Source organism: Molossus molossus, unplaced genomic scaffold (assembly GCF_014108415.1).
Source record: "Molossus molossus isolate mMolMol1 unplaced genomic scaffold, mMolMol1.p scaffold_m16_p_3, whole genome shotgun sequence".
Classification (NCBI taxonomy): domain Eukaryota; kingdom Metazoa; phylum Chordata; class Mammalia; order Chiroptera; family Molossidae; genus Molossus; species Molossus molossus.
The window spans coordinates 37,252,913-37,270,171 of record NW_023425366.1 but is presented as its reverse complement, the minus strand read 5'-3'; positions in this window follow the sequence as shown (position 1 = coordinate 37,270,171).

Sequence of the window (17,259 nt, the reverse complement as noted above, 5' to 3'; positions counted from 1 at the left end):
ATTCTGTGGTCTTAAAGAAAGAAGCTTTCCTTCCTTCCTTCCTTCCTTCCTTCCTTCCTTCCTTCCTTCCTTCCTTCCTTCCTTCCTCCCTCCCTCCCTCCCTCCCTCCCTCCCTCCCTCCCTCCCTCCTTCCTCCCTCCCTCCCTCCCTCCCTCCCTTCCTTCTTTCTTTCCTTCCACTGTTACTAATTTTAATGTCATTTCCCCTAATACAGTCGGAGAGGAGCCCTGCCACTCTCCATTCTCCTCCAAACACCCTGAGCTCTCTGGAAAGAGGCTTTTGTGGAAATGAGAAGAACCTAATTCCATGCCCAGTCTGGGAAGCCATGGTTCCAGGCATTGTCAGGTTGGTTTTCATACCATACCTGTCTGAAGTCAAGAAGCTGAGCCCGTGATGCTGTCGGTGTTGGCCCCTGAAAAGATGAAAGATGTGAGATGTTACTAGTTCATCACTGAGCATCTTTCTTGGTTTGATGTGGGAACACACTGGACAATCATCTTGACAAAGAACACAGAGTGTAGCTAATGGGGCACCTCAAGTCTCATAACTGGCTGCACTCACATTGGGTGTACACACAACCTTCTCTTGGCTCTGCCTTCCGGCTAGCAGTCCTCAGAATTCTGCTCTCTGTGCATCCGAGTGTGTGTCTCACCTGTGTGGAGGAGATTCAACAGGTAAATGGGTATCAGAAGCAGACAGTGCGTGGAGGCAGTGAAAGCGACATTTAAAAATAATAGTGACCTAAAAAGGGTTAGTTTCCTATTTTTAACTCTAAGTGCAATTTTTTTCCACTCAGACATATCATTTTTTAAACTATTTTTTTATTTTTTAAAAGAAAAAATATGTTGTGTGGAATTTGCAGTTTGATGCATTTTTCTTCCTGTGTCAAGTAGTTGGCAGGAAATGGCACCCCGACGCTTGCTCCCAGCACGTGTTCTGGCTGAGCCAGGCTGAGAAAGGTCACCGGGTTCCCCACCCATCCCTCTGTGGGCCCGGAGACTCCCCGGCGACAGCTCTGCCGTGATCTAGTCGGTGGTCTTGGAGGCAGGGCCCTGCTTCAGGCAGCCTTGCTTTGGGCTGCTCTGAGCTGTGTTATAGTAAAGTCTAAATGGACTTTCTCTTTCCTGTCTCTAAATTCCCTGCACGTTCTGTTTGCCAGGGCGGCTGCAGGGAAGGGCCTCTGTGTGAGCGGGGGCATGCCCTCCTGCAATCCTCCCAGTGGGGCCACGGGGCTTCTGTGGGGAGCGGTGGTGTTTCTCTCTCCTCCTTTCCAGTTGGGCAGTGTGTTTACATCGCACACATCCACATTTGTTCAACTTCGGAGAGTAACATGGGTTTGCTCTTTCCAATAAATGTTCAAGGAAAACCAGAGAGGGCACATTTATTTTCCCTTTTTAGCCCCCTGCCCGAAGAAGAAACAACAGAATAATTCAAATTATAGAAAAGAGAAAAACAGAAGGGAGGCTCCTGTGTGCCCCTCACAACAGTGGAAACCCCTGCTCCTGGGTGTGGGGACATTGGCCTGGGACAGATGTTTACCTGTGGTGAAGCAGGTGGTGACCTGGGCCTGGGAGTGGGGTGGCCCCTTCTACCCCATCCTCCCTCTGAGGCTCACTCTGAGCTCAGTCCTGAACTGGGACCCCCCCCCGCCCCATCACACTCCTGACCAAAGAAGAGACTGTTGAGCCAGATAAAAAGCAAGATCTAACTCTATGATACAAAGTCACTGATAAGTTGAACATACATGGATCAAAAGGTATATGAAATATGAAAATACTAGTTTTAAACTACAGGCAAGACAGGATGAAGAGGAGGTGGGACACGATAATAATGGGTCAGTTCAGCAAGTGGAAAAAAATTCTAAATGTGTCCACATGTAACAATGGAGCTTCAGCCTACATGAACCCCAAAATGACACAGTTGAAAGAGAAATAGATGAATTCACATCCAATAGATGAGTATTTGGAGGTTTCAATATTCCTCTCTCAGCAATTAGTAGAAGACATGGACAGAAAATCAATAAGGATATGGAATGCTCAAACAACACTATTAACCGACTTGATCTACTTGACAGATTGGAGTGCCCTCCTTGTTAAGAACATACAGAACACTCACCAAGCAAGACCACGTGCTGGGCCATAGAACACGTTTCAGCACCTGTGCAGAAATTAAGACACACGGAATATACAGTCAGACCACCATGGATATCAATGAGAAATTCTTAGAATTTCTTACTTAGAAATTCTCAGTAAGATAACAAAAGCAAAACCCAGTAAAATGGGTAAAAATATTTACAAATGCTTTTACAAAAGATGTATGAATGGCCAGTATGCACACAAGAAAAGACCTTCAGTCACGGGAAGCATTAAACCACAATGAGATAAGACTAACAGCCAATCAGATGTCAAAAACGAAAGTGATAGAGGCACCAAGTGTTTGTAAGGACAGGGAACAAGTGCAATCCTCAAATAGTGCTGGTGGGAATGTGAAGTGGTTCGTCTGCTTTCTGAACCTGGTTAGCAGCTCCTTCCATGTTTAAACATATACTTTCCAGATGATCTAGTAATTCTATCCATAGATACTTATCTCAAAGCAATGAAAACACACATCGTCACAGACTTATGCTTGACTTTCCCCAGAAGCTTTAGTTGTACTAATCAAAACCTGGAAACAGTTCATGTTTTTCAAGAGATGAAGAAACAAATTAAGGTACCAACATACAATGAAATACTATTCAGCAATAGAAAGAAATACACTGTTAATATAGACAACACAATGAATTAATCTCAAAATCATTATGTTGAGCGAGAGAAGCAGTCACAGAATAGTACACATAAAATTCTAGAAAAATATAATGTAATATACAGGAAGTCACTCAATCAATGGTTTCCCGGGGCAGGGGAGTGGAGAAGATTGATTGAGCAAGAACTCCAGGGAACCTTTGGAAGTGGTGGATATGTTGTTTCACTTGATTGTGGTAGTGGATACAGAACTGTTTACATATGTCAAAATGAACTGTTTTTTTTTTTTTTTTACTTAAAATTGGTAACATTTATAGCATGTAAAGTATACTTCAATAAATTATAACTCCAATAAAGTTTTGTTTCAAATTTAAAAAGGTCTGTGTTAGTAACAACAGAAGTTTCAGGCAGGTAGGTGGTCCCTGGCCTGAGAAAGTGTGGAGTTGGCGATGCTCGGCCAGCACCCGGGGCTTAGGGAACTGTCAGGGGCCGCAGACCTGCTCTGTGACGCAGCTTGGTTAACGGAATGTTTTTGTGCAGTTCTTTCAATAACTCAGAACTCAGAGAGGCAGAAACTGAAAAAGAGTTTTTAATACATTTTTTATATTTTCCTCCTGAGACAACGTCAAGTAATCAAAAGCTGTCCACCAACTGGCTTCTCACTCCCTTTCCTGGATTCCGAATCCCTGAGCAGAGAGGCCCGACCGGGGAAGAGCTCCATCTATCCACTGCTGGAGACACTGCGCATGAGTAAGACCGCAGTTTCCCCCAGCACAGAGCAGAAGGGACAGGACCTGCGGATCCTTTCATGCCTTGTCTCTCTCGCTGTAACTTTTCTAAGTTACTTTTGGGAGGAAGTGGCCCAGACCCTGGATGTTGAGCTCTGAGAGTCTTCCACTTTTTGGAATGAAGAGTCAATATATGGCAAGTGGTCATGAGTTCGGGCATTTCATGGCCAGGCGAGTGTCATGGGATTCCACTGGCCCTGACCCTGGTCGGGGGGAAGCACCATCCACAGGAGCCCAGCCTGGCCAGGTGCAGGGACCGGCTCCTCATGCAGCACCATGCCACTCAGGACGCTGGGTGCTTAGCAGATGTTCTCAGTGGGCTGAGGTCCTCGGTGCTCTGACTGAGCTGGGATAAGAAGGCCAGGGCTCTGCCCAGGTTCCCTGACCAGGAGGTCCCACTGCTGCCTCCAAACACAGCTGGTGGACCTTTGGATAAGAACCAGAGAACTTCTGAAACTTGAACTTCAAGGGCCCCATTCCCAGGGGTTCTGATTCAGTGGGTGCCAGCCAGTCTTACCGAGGAATACGAAGCAATGCTGGGAGCGGGGGCCACTGCCCTGTGCTGTCTGTGGTTTCAGAGGTAAGGACTCATCCTCTTTGACATGGGAATTTGGGGCAATTCCAAATAATAACAGTTCATTTCTTATTTTCCCACTGGGGAAACCAGGTAAAGTATACATAGGATTTCTCTGATTACTTCTTGCAACAGCAGGGTGTTTATAATTATGTCAATACACATTTTAATTAAAAATGAATATTAGTATAGTAAAGTTTTCAGGAAAGTTTTCTCTGAACTCTTACCTCTCCCCTTCACACCCTCCATGCCTTACTGTCAGCCCAAACAGACAAAGCTAGTGACCCTTCCTGTCCAGCGCCATCTCCCCAGCACGATGGCTGGACTCCCGCCAAGCCGTCCACAACGAGAGGGTAATGGCTGCACCCCTCCCAGTCCTGGAGGAGAAACGGACAGCTTTACCCAAAGGGGAAGACATTTAATCCGAGAAACTGACCAGGTCACTGGGGAATTTATTTTGGAAAAAGGTTTATTTTTCTCACTTGAGATCTCATCTCAGTACATTTTCTGTGTTCTAACCATTTCATTCAAGCCCCCTTGAAAAAGAGACCCCATGACCCGGTACTTCAGCAGTTGACTGTCTTTATTCCACAGAAGGTCTTCGTGATATTCTTGGCAGCCCCTGCAGCTCACGCCTGCCGGTCACAGCCTTTGTGGAGGCGTGTGAGCGGGACTGTGGGGAACACTCAGAAAACGTCACGTGGCCCCTGGATCCCTTTAAGACCCTCTGGAGCTGGCTCATCGAGGCTCACCCTCCAGGAATACCGATGGCGAGCCCGTGAATACACTTTCAGGAGATGATAAAAACCCAGCCTCCCCAGCCCCCCAAGCTGAGGTATCTCGTTGCTCCCTTGTGGTCAGCAAGTGGTGCTCACCAAGAAGAAAGCTCACCTTTGATGCTGGGGTGCCAGCAGGGCGGATCTGTCACCTTCATTGTGACTCCACTTAGCATCCAGCTGTAGCCTCCCTGACCCCCATATGTGCGTCTTTGGGAGTACCGAAAGCTCCCTCCTGGCAGTTACCTGCCTGTGATTGATGGCCTCCATTCGGGTGCCCTGAGGTCATCTTGTTAGGACCCCCTAGCCTGAAGTTGCTGCACTGCACAGAGACGGGAGCTGTCCCGGGGTCGCCAGACGCAGCTGCCCTCTATTTATCTCTCCGGACCTGGACCTGTCATCCAGTTGCCATGGCATCACGCATGTCCGTGTAGCCAGTAGTGTGTAAGGGAAGTGGAGACTAGGGCACTTCACACATCTCGCTGTACCAGAGTCCCCTCGCCCCACCCCCGCTGCTTCTGAGCAGCCCCTCCAGCCTGCTGCTCAGATCTGATTCCTAACGTACGGAACCTGTCCCTTTGCCTGCATGGCATCTGCTCAACAAGCATTGTTACTTAGAACTGGATATTTTTGTTTTGTGCTGGACTCTAATTGTCTGTTTGTTTTGTTTCTGCCTGGCCCACTATTCATTGGCAATCAAATAGTCTGACTTTTCCAGGTAGAGTGGGCCATGGCCCATTCCCGAGCATCCTTGATCATTAAAAGCCCCACGATAAACCACTGTCACCCTGTAGCACCTGCTCACCTCTGTGTGGGTCTGGCCACACCTGCTTGTCTGCTTGTTCTACCATCACACGAACGCCTTTGTCACCTTCTGATCCTCATGTCGCTCACCAGCCCAACAGGAAGCTGCTTTTCTCTAAATACTCAAGTTGAGCAGCTTCCAGAGGCCAGAGGCCACGAGAGCCGGAGGCAGAGCATGCCGGCCAGCACATGGCCTTTTCTGCTCGGCTCACTCTGCTGGGTGAGGACAGTCATCTCCGCAGGTACATCATGTGTTTCATGAACTCTTGTCCCGTCTTTCTGAGGTCTATACCCTTCCAGAGGATTCTTTAGTGCTACGTGCTGCTGGGTAATTCAACGACGCAAAGGAAGGGTCCTGGGCAGGACAGTCTCTGCCCCCGTCCCCCTCGGGCCACGCCCACGTTGCTGATCTCAGCTGGGAGACCTGCATGTTTCTTCCCTGGCTGTGAAGTTGGGACAATGAAGTCATCTGCCTGCTCGGTTGTTGTGAGGGTTACACGTGTTAACCCAAACGTGGCAGTTGAGCAGAGCTGACCACAGCAACCACTCTGTGAATTTCGTGATTATTATTCTTCCCTCTATGGGGTCAGAAGTGCCAGGAAGAAGATGACCATCAACTGGTCACTGAACTTCTTGTTGGACATTTTTTTTTCCTGGCAAAGTCTCTCGTTTGATAAAAGAGGTTTGTTGAGGGGCTTCTGACAGCCCTGACGCAGCAGCTGCAGGGGGCGTCCTCCAGGGCTGTCACCGGCTCTTCCAGTCAAGGTGGTCGACTGCTGTAGTCAAGAAGATGGGCCTTCTGTTTACTACGTCACTTCTTAAGATGCCATCAACATGTGACCAGGGCCCTTCACTGTGTTACCTTTGTTTACTACTGATGGCGTGTTCACATTACCCTGACACCTGTCCTGGTTCTCCCATGGACCAGTTCATTTATTTCATCCAGCCAAGCAAAGTTTTCCTTGCTATGCTGTGCCATGCTCTCAAACATAAGTAAAACAGAACCCTCATCCTATAGAAGATGTGGCTGTTGCCTTAATTGCCCCCGGTGACCCTCACCTCCAGGCGCTAGGCCTGTGAGTTCTTTCCCGTGGGCCCTCTAGGTATGGCATCCACTGTTTTGGGCAGAGAGGTGAGACAGCTCTGGTGGGCCCCTGGCGCTGCTTGTTCTCCTGGAATACGGCCCCGAGGCTGCTCTGCATTTCCTGATCGGCTCCGGGGGACCAAAGGCCACGTGGAGAAGAGCCAGCAATGCCTGGAGCCCCAGCTAAACTCAGCACCAAATGACCCTCCGGCACAAAGCAGCCCCACGAGGCAGCCCCAACGAGACCAGCAGGAGGCTGGTCCAGCTGATCACTAATCCTGAGACATGACTGTGCTTTCCTCCGAGTCACTACGTTCTGTGCGGTTTATTATGCAACAGTCGATAACTGCTCAATTGACATCAAACCCAAGTTAATGTGTATTAGTATCTTCTACTGAATAAACGTTTCTCTGATGTTTTGTGTGGCCATTGAACAGGGTAAATGTATTAAAAATCTGAATACTATTTCAAAAATTAATTTGAATTGCAATTGAATTATGTCCATGTTGGCTGGTTTTTATGTGATTTTTGGCTACAAATCATAACAATGAGCAAAGAAAATTTAGACAGTCACGTCAGAGTTTTGGGAGTGCCTAAGTCAGTCCTTTCCTCCTGAGCCACCCAAAAGCACCAAAAGGGTTCTGGAGCTGTTAGTGACATCAGAAATGCAGAGGTCACCTGGCCAGGTTGGCTCAGTGCTTAGAGCGTCGGCCCGCAGACTGAAGGGTCATGGGTTTGATTCCTGATCAAGGGCACGCATCTGGGTTGCAGGTTCGATCCCCGCCCTCGTCGGGGTTGTGCAGGAGGCAAACAATCAATGTGTCTCTCTCACTTCGCTATTTCTCTTTCTCTCTCTCCCTCCCTCCCTCCCTCCCTCCCTCCCTCCCTCCCACTCTCTCTAAAAATCAATGGAAAATATCCTTGGATGAGGATTAACAAAAATTGAAAAAGAATACAGAGGCCTGTCACACAGGTGGGATAGTTTTGATGGCAGACCAGATTTGCTGACAAAGAATGAGAGAATCTTTGTTAACATGTATTAATGAATGGTTGTCAACACCATTGCTTTAAAATCTCGGGCTGTTGTGTGCTTCTCTCACTGATAACTGCCCTGGCTGCAACCAAGGGTGTTAACTGCATCTACTTGTTGTAGGTTTCAACAGGCTACCAGGCTGAGGGACAGTAGACAAACTCATTAGTATTGACCATTTTTAGTGCTCAGAGATTATGGTTCATCAACTTTTATCTTCTAGTTGATATAAAAATTATACAGTTAAACTGCTAATTTATTTGTATTTCTTACTCCAATCCAATGAATTCAACTAAAACAAATGTCCATTGTGAACGTTTCACTGAAGGTGAACCATAAATTGCTGGTATGTACATCATTAGCATTTTTTCCTGAGTCAATAATTGTGAAACTGCAACAGGAGTGTAACGAACTGGCTTCAGAGGTGCTAAGGTGGCTGTCATTTGTGGGCAGAGCGTGAGTGGCGCGGGGAGAGGGTGCACGTGCCAGGGAACTGCGACACGTCCCCCGAGCCCTCCTGAGGCCAGCAGACCACCTGAGATTTGAGAAAAAGCAGTCACCAAAAGAGACACTCAGAGAAGCGTCTGGAATGCACACAGGACCAGCAGAAGTTTGTGTTGCCACAGGCCAAGCACTCGTAATAGCCTGGATCTCAGGTCGGGTTCTCAGAAAGCATACCCCAGTGGTCAAGACAACTTCAGCTCTTCTGCACCGATCATCAGAAAGCATAAAAGCAAGTCTCAAGAGGATCAAACTGATATTAATTAATTGAACTGTAATGCAGGGGAATAAAAAAGAAAGCCGAAATCAAAAACATTTAAAGGCATGATAACAATAATATAAAACATCTAACATCTAACAAGGTAAATGTCATCATGTCTGGAATTTAACAAAGAATGTTACTGGACATGCAAAGCAACAGGAACATACAATTCACAACAAGGAGAGAAATGAATTGATAGGAGCAGAATGAGAAGTGACAGATGGTGGAAATAACAGAAAGGACATTGAAACAGCAATTACAAATATGCTTTGAATGTTCAAAAAACAGAGAAAAATGTGTAACATTGCGGTGTGATATATAAATTATAAACTAAAAGTATCAAACAGAATGTTTAGATATAATCACAGTGTCTGAGGTGGAAATTGCATGGAATGGGACCAACAGCCAAGTAGTAACAGATTCTCTTAGAAGAAAAGTTTAGCAAACTTGAAAATAGCCATTGAAATGCTTTCCATAGGAAAAAATGAACAGAACATTAATAAGTTGTGGGAAAACATATAACATAAAATGCATGTGATAATGGAGGTTGTAACAACATACTTTAAGAATTATGCTGGCAAAATTTTCAAATTTAAAAATATAAACCCCTAGATTAAAGAAGCTCAGTGAACACCAGGACAAGAAACATGAAGAAAATGTCACCTGGTCACGTCATAACCAAGTTGCTGGACCCGTGCGGCCGGAGGAGAGCGCGGCAGTGTGTGCAGAACAATGGTAAGAATGACAGAAAACACACAGGCCAGAAGGCGATGGAATAATATTTTTCAAATGAAATAGATAATCTATTAATTGACAAAGTTAATGGTACCAGAAGCATGGATACATGGAACAGACTGACAGCTGTCAAAGGGGAGGGGAGAGGGGCAGACTGGATGAAAGTAAGTGAAGGAATTAGCCAAAGACCATATATGCGTAGTCCATGGACACAGACAGCAGTGTGGTGATGGCCAGGGGGAGCAGGCGGGGGCTGGGTGGAGGTGGGCAAGGAGGGGATGGGGGAGGGACATCTACAACAGTGTCAACAATAATGAAAAAATAAAATGAAAAATAGAAGTTGATATTTTGAAATGTGTTAAACCACCTCGCAAAAGAAGTGGGAGAAAAAGGAGCTGACCTCAATAACTTTGGAAATGAAGAGTCTATAAGGATAAAACAAAAGAAGCTGTCCATAAGCACTGTCCTCCAGGTGATAAAGCTGTTACCGTAGCAGTATAAGGTCACCATTCTGATGTGACAACATGAGCATGTTGAAATCTAACATTTAATTAAATGGATGGCAGATGGTGGGAACCACATCTCTCCTGCTGGAGTGAGAGTTTACAGGTGGAGGAGGCTAGAAAGATGCACACGGCAACCAGTTAGAGATGGAGACATGAGTGGGACATCATGGTTAGCTTAGTATAGACACATATGGTTACATATCGAATTTATAGATATGTGTATAAATGGGTTAGTACACATGCATGACTTTCCCTTTTTCAGTGGAGGAAACCTAGAAGCAATGGTAACCCAGTAGCAATCAGTACAACTCGAGCCCAAACATCTATTTTAACACCATTCTCCAATAAAAGGAACCAGGGCTTCTTGGAGAAATGGCCGTTTGGGAACAGGGGCACAAAACATACAAGATGAGCCTGGAGCATCTTGTAGTGCCAGAAAGTAAGAAAGTATGCACACGTGTGCATGCACGCAACCCCCTCAATAAAAAATACAATGAGAGTTAAAGGGACACAGAAACCTACAGAAAGAGTTCCCAGTGGCCAAAGCTAGAACAATTTGAGCAACAAAATAAAGAAGCACTGGGTTATAACCCAAGGTATAAAGTATTCATGATTCTATACTGATATAAATAAATGGTTGTATCAATAAATAGATACGGGAGAAGAGACAACTCTCCCATGGAGAATAATTCAAAATAATACATGTAGCTACTTTGCTCTCATGGAGGCAAAGCATAACCCCCACTCCTGATGTGTGGTCTGTGTATAGTGACCTCCTTTTATTTTTCTTATTTTTCATATTTTTAATTTTTCTTTTCTTTATTGGTTTTTAGAGAGAGAGGAACAGAGAGGGAGAGAGAGAAACATTGATGAGAGAGAACATGGATTGGCTGCCTCCTGCATGCCCCGCACTGGGGATCAGGCCGACAACCTGGGCATGTGCCCTGACCGGAAATTGAACTGGCGATCTCTTGGTGCATGGGTCGAGGCTCAACTGTAGTGACCTCCTTTTACAGACTATGGAATGGAAAGGGGAATAAGAGAAACTCTACAGTGGAAACACCCCAGAAGCAATATCTCAGCCAGGTGATCAAGGTCAGCATCAGCACTATTAAGCTATGTGATAATAGGTATGCTTGATAGAATGATAAAAATGACAATTTTTCTTTGGGGTCTTTGTCTCCCAAACACATAATCTCAGTTTAATTATACAAAACAAAGCAAAAAACAAATCCCAATAGAATGATGTTCTATAAAACACCTGACCAATACTCTTCAAACTGACAAGGTCATCAAAAACAAGGAAAGTTTGAGAAACCAACACAGCCAAGAAGAGCCCAAGGAGACATGATGACTAAATGTATGTGGCATCCTAAATAGGATCCTGGAACAGCAAAAGACATTATGAAGAACTAAAGAAATCTAAATTTAAGAAAAACGAAGGAAATTAACTTTAGTTAATAATGTGCTGCCTGGCCAGTGCGGCTCAGTGAATTGAGTGTTGTCCCATGGACTGAGAGGTCCCAGTTCGATTCCTGGTCACAGCACATGCCTGGGTTGCAGGCTTGATTCCCAGTGTGGGACGTGCAGAAAAAAAATATAGAATATGAAATTTTAAAGCACAATGAAGAAAACTGGCCTCTGAGACATGGGAAACAAAGTCATCCCCAGATTGCCTCAGCTTACTGTCCAGAGAGTTTCTGTTCTGTGGTATAAAGTGAGAGAGACCAAGCAGAGTTCATTAGACTTGCTGAGTGGGGAACATGAGTTTGGAAGCTAGAGATCAGAGGACAGTGTATGAGAAAGAGAGAGGGAGAGAAAGAACGAAAAAAAGAGAGAATACAGATATTGAGAAAGTCACCTTTGAGTAGTATAATGATAGTAAATCAAATAATAATAAATGCATATATGTAAGGGTAATAGTGAAGAAGACTGGGGATAAAAACTATGCAAAGATTTAAAGGAAACTGCCTGTTTCTATTACGCAGAGAGAAAACCCTCTAATTCCACAGGACATGGGGACAAGTATTCAATGCCTGTATCCACACTGGTGGGGAATAGTTGACCTAGACTGAGCACGGCTCCAGTACTACCTGATGAATCTTAAACAAAGATGCGAAAAGATAAAACTTTTAAAGGAATTTAATATGGCTTCAGACCCAAAGTATTTTTATTTATTTATTTAATCCTCACCCAAAGATACTTTCCCATTTATCTTCAGATAGAGCACGAGGGAGGGAGAGAGAGGGAGAGAAAGAGAAACATCTTTGTGAGAGACACATCAACTGGTTGCCTTCTGCATGACTCCAACAAGGGCTGGGTGGAACCGCAACTGAGGTACATGCCCTTGACCAGAACTGAACCCATAGGCTGACATTCTAACTACTGAGTGAGCTAAACCAGCCAGGGCAGAAGTATTTTCAGCAATACAGAAATATCCAGCATCTAACAAATAAAAATTCACAATATCCAGTATCCAATAGAAAAATTACCAGGTATGCAAAGAAGCAAAAAAATTTAACCCATAAGGAAGAGAAAAATTAAGCATTCGATACAAAAACAGAAGAGATACAGATGTTAGAATTAACAGACAAGGATATTAACTAGTGATAACTGTATTCTAGTTGTTCAAAAAGTCAAGTAGAGACGTTGATGACATAAAAAAAGACCCAAATGAATCTTTTAGATTTGAGAAATACCATGTCTAAGATGAAAAAATATACTGGGATGAAAACAACAACAGAGTAGGCATTTCAGAAGATTGGTGAACTGGAAGACAATGACTGAAACTATCTAAACTGAAACATAGTCAGCAAAACAAGTGGAAAAATAGTGAGAGTAACAGAGAATTAGTAAACTCTGGGATAAATTCAAACAGTGTAATATACATGGAATAGTAGTCCAGCACATAAACTTAAAATGGTTGGAGTCCATGAAAGAGAAAGGAATTGGGGGCAGAAAAATTATTTTAGGAAATTGTTTACCAAAATGTTTCAAATGTAAAAAAATTATAAGCACATGGTTTTAAAAAGCTCAATAAACTACAATCACAAAAAACATGAGAAAAACTACACAAAGTACATAAAAATCAAAATGCTCTGTAGCAGTTATAAGTAGAAAATCTTAAAAGCAACCAACACAAAAATGCAAGCAAGAAGACAAAACAGCATCATTGCAGTTCTGAAAGAAAAAAATAATTAAATATAGAATTCTACAGCAAGCAAAAATATTTTTCAAATAAAGGTATATCAAGTTTCAGACATATAAAAGTTGAAAAAATTCACCACTTGAAATGTAAACAAAAAGTTAAAGTAAGTCCTTTGGAAAGTAGAAATAATATCAGATGGCAATGTGTGTCTATACAAAGTAATTAACACTTGAAGTTGTAACTATATTGGTAAAGTGTAAGGACCTTTTTATTACTTAAACATCTTAAAAATAATTGGCTATTTAAACCAAAATTATGAATATATTTGTGGGTTAACAAAATATATGAGTAAAATGTATAAAACAATAGAACAAAGTTTGGAAGGCAAGAAATGGAAGTATATTTTCATAAGGTTCTTATACATTATGTAGTATATTATAATTTGAAGGTAGACTATATACTAAAGGTAAAGTACACTGTATACTAAGAACTATAATGACCCAAACCAATACAAAATAGTAAAAACTATAGCCAATAACAAATAAGGAGGCAAAATAAATCATTAAAAATTTGATGAATAAATAAGAAAGCATGTAAAGAGAAAGAAACAGGTAACAGATGGGACTGATAGAAACCAAATAAAAGTTGATAGATTTAAATATAATTATATTAATAATCATGTTAAATATGAGTGGTCTAAATCCCCTAATTAAAAATGCAATGATTGTATGATTGGATAAAAAAAAAGAAGACTCAAATACGTGTTTCCTGGAAGAAACATTTGAAATAGAGACACATATAGGTTAAAAGTTTAAGTATGTAAAAGATATACCATAATAAAAATTTTTTAAATTAATATTGTTCTGGCTATAGCATATCAGATAAAGTAGATATCAGAGCAAATACCAATTTTACTTCATAATGATGGAGGTATCAATACATCCAAAAGGATGTAATAATCCTAAACATGTGTGTATATAACAGTGCTTCAAAATAGATGAAGCAGAAGCTCATAGAACCACAAAAGAAAAAAAAAATGGAAACCCATAAATATAGTGAGATTTCAATGCCTTTCTCTATACTTGATAGTGAAGGTAGATAAGATTACCTATAAGGATACAGATGATTTGGAAAATACTATCATTTAATTTACCTAATTTATTTATAGAACACTCTACAAAACAATAACAGAATATACATTTTTCTCGAGCAGGCAGACAAAGCATTTCAGGTAGATCATACTCTTGGAACTAAAACAAGTTTCAATAATTTAAAATAATCTCTGATCACAATGGAATAAAAACAATTTCTGCCCACAATGGATAAAATCAGAATCAGTAGCCACCTTCCAGATGGCTCAGTTGGTGGGAGCATTATCCCATACACCATAAAGGTTGCTGGTTTGATTCCCGGGCAAGGCACATATGTAGGTTGTAGATTCAATCTGTAGTCAGAGCATAAATGGGAAGCAACTAATCCCTGTTTCTCTCACACAGAGAGGTTTTTTTTTCTCTCTCAAATAAACAAAAATGTCCTCCAGTGAGGATTAAAAAAAAAAAATTGATAGCAGAATTAACTCTTGAAAATCTTCAGATGTTTAGAAAGTAAATGACACACTTCTAAACAGCCAATGAGATAAGGAAAAAACCAAAAGAAGTACTAGAAAGTATTTTGAACTGGAAAATAAACCTCAACATGCCAAAATTTGTGGGATGCAGGAAAAGAAAATATAGAGGATTATTTATAGTATTAGATGCCTGTGTAGAATAAAGATCTCAAATCCAAGATCAACCTTTATGATAAAAAACTAGGAAAAAATAAAATTAAACCAAAATTAACTAAAAGAAAGAAAAAAACAAAACAAAGGTGAAATCAACAACTAAAAACAGAAAAAACAATAGAGAAATGTAAATGAAATTGAGAGTGGTTCTATGGGAAGAATAATAAAATTGTTAAACTTTTGTCAGGTTTATTAAGAAACAAAAAAAGAGAAGACACATATGCCTAGTATCAGGAATGAGAACAGTCACACCACAGATATTAACAGAACAAGAGGGAACATTATAAAACAACTTCTTCCAATAAATTTTATATCTCAGATCAAGTGGACAAAAATCTGGAAAGTCACAAACTACCAAATCTCATTGAAGAATAGATAGCCTAAATAGCTCTGAAAAAGGGAAACTCCTGATCCAGCTGACTTCACATTCAAATTCTACCAAAGATATAAAGAAGAAATAATACCAACCCTACCACAACTGTTACAGAAAATTGAAGAGAAGGGAGTACTTTTGAACTCGTCCTATGAGGTCAGCATTTTCCTCACACCTGAACCTAACAGACATGATAAGTAAATAAAACTACAGCTCCATAATCCAATTCTAAACACAATTTTAGCCAACTGAATCCAGCAATATTTGAAAAGAATAATGCATACTAACAAAGTGATACTTATTTCAGGAAATTAAGATTAGCCCAATATTAAAAAATTAATAGATGTAATTTATCATATCATCACACTATAAAAGGTAAGACCACATGATATTCTCAGTGCATGTCCAACACATCTTTGACAAAATCCACAAGCAATTCCGACAAACTTTCAGCAAACTAGGAATAGTTTTCAGCAGACACGCAAAAAATTTAGCAGAGAAAGCCTAGCCTTCTTAAGAAATGGCGCTGGAACAATTAGGTATCTACATGCAACATGTAAACTTTGATCCAGAGATGATACAGAGATGGATCATAGACTTAAATGTAAAGCCTAAAGCTATAAAAAATTTTAGAGGTAATCATAGAAGAAAATCTATATGACGGAGTTAGGCAAAGATTTCCTAAATATGACAGTGAAAGCACGGTAGATAACAGTAATAATTTGATAAGTCTGACTTCATAAAAAGGAGAACATTCCTTGAAAGATACTGATAGGATAATGAAAAGACAAGTCACTGACTGGGAAAATATTTGCTAATATTATATTGACAAAGAACTTGTAGCCAGAATATACAAATAATTCTCAAAACTGTAAAATGAAAGCAATTTGATTAAAATTGTCAAAAGGTTTGAACAGATACTTCCTTATTGAAGATGTATAAATGCAGGCAGCACCTAATAAGGTGATCGACATAATTACATATTCAGGAAATGCAAATTAAACCACAACGAGGTGCGCATACCCACGATTAGATGACTAATGTTAAAAAGACCCACTGTGCCAAGTGCTGGTCTGGAAGGAGAGGAACGGGAACTCTATACACCACTGGTGAAAACATAAAATGTTACAACCGCTCTGGAAGACACTTTTGTAATTTTTCTGTTTTGTATTTTGTTTTTTATTTAATGTCCCTTAGTGCATTTTTGAGCCCTAATGTGATATAATAATATCATATTAATGATAAAGGGTTATTTCAAAATTATGAAAAACATTTTCATACAACTGACAAAACCACCGTTAAGTGTTATTGTATAACTATGTATGCATTATACTTTGTAGGCTAAGGCAGTTCTGTTCTGCCTCTATTTGCTTCTTACATTTCACATAGTTAGTATATAATTTCTCATTTTCCCCCATTGACTTACTCATCTGGCAGCTTCCTTCTTCAGAACAAGCCATGCCCTGCGGGTGGGCACACTAATGGCCCGCAGGCTGTAGTGTCCCTAGGCACCTGTTCAAAGCACATTTTAAAAAGTGAATAGCCACATTCTGCACTGGAAAGAAGAGTAGTAACATTGCATCAGAAAACACCAAGAAAGACACTCCAGCAATGGTTGAAGTGCTTCAAATGGTGCACATGGTAGAAACTAGAGCTACCGAGTTCATGTCAGTTTTGTAATGAACCTCTACATATGATACTTCCAAGTTATTGGTTGTGATCTTATATTTTGTTGAATTTTTAATTTGCTAACCAGGTGAAATTTCATGCAGAAATAATTTGGAACGGCGGGTGGCATCTGAAGGGGATGTTGTGTTTAGCTAGATATCTAAGCATGCGCTGAGTAAGTTCACCCCGACCCAGTTAAACCGAAGCTCACTGTATGTCTCCAGGTGTTCCTTTGGTGGGTGCACTCGTGGGACTCAGACCTTGGTTGAGACTAAGCACCTGAGACCTGGATAACAGAGTGGCTCTCTCCTGGCGGATGAAACAGTCAACCTGGATCATTGGTTCAGATTCTCTTTTGTTGGGTAAGGGATGAAAATGTGTTCCAGTAGGTTTTCTCTGAAATCTAAACTTGGCCATTAGTTTTGCAGGCTTCCAACTGAATGGCCATTTGAGTGAATGTCTGCGACCTTCCTGTGACCCCGGTGGCAG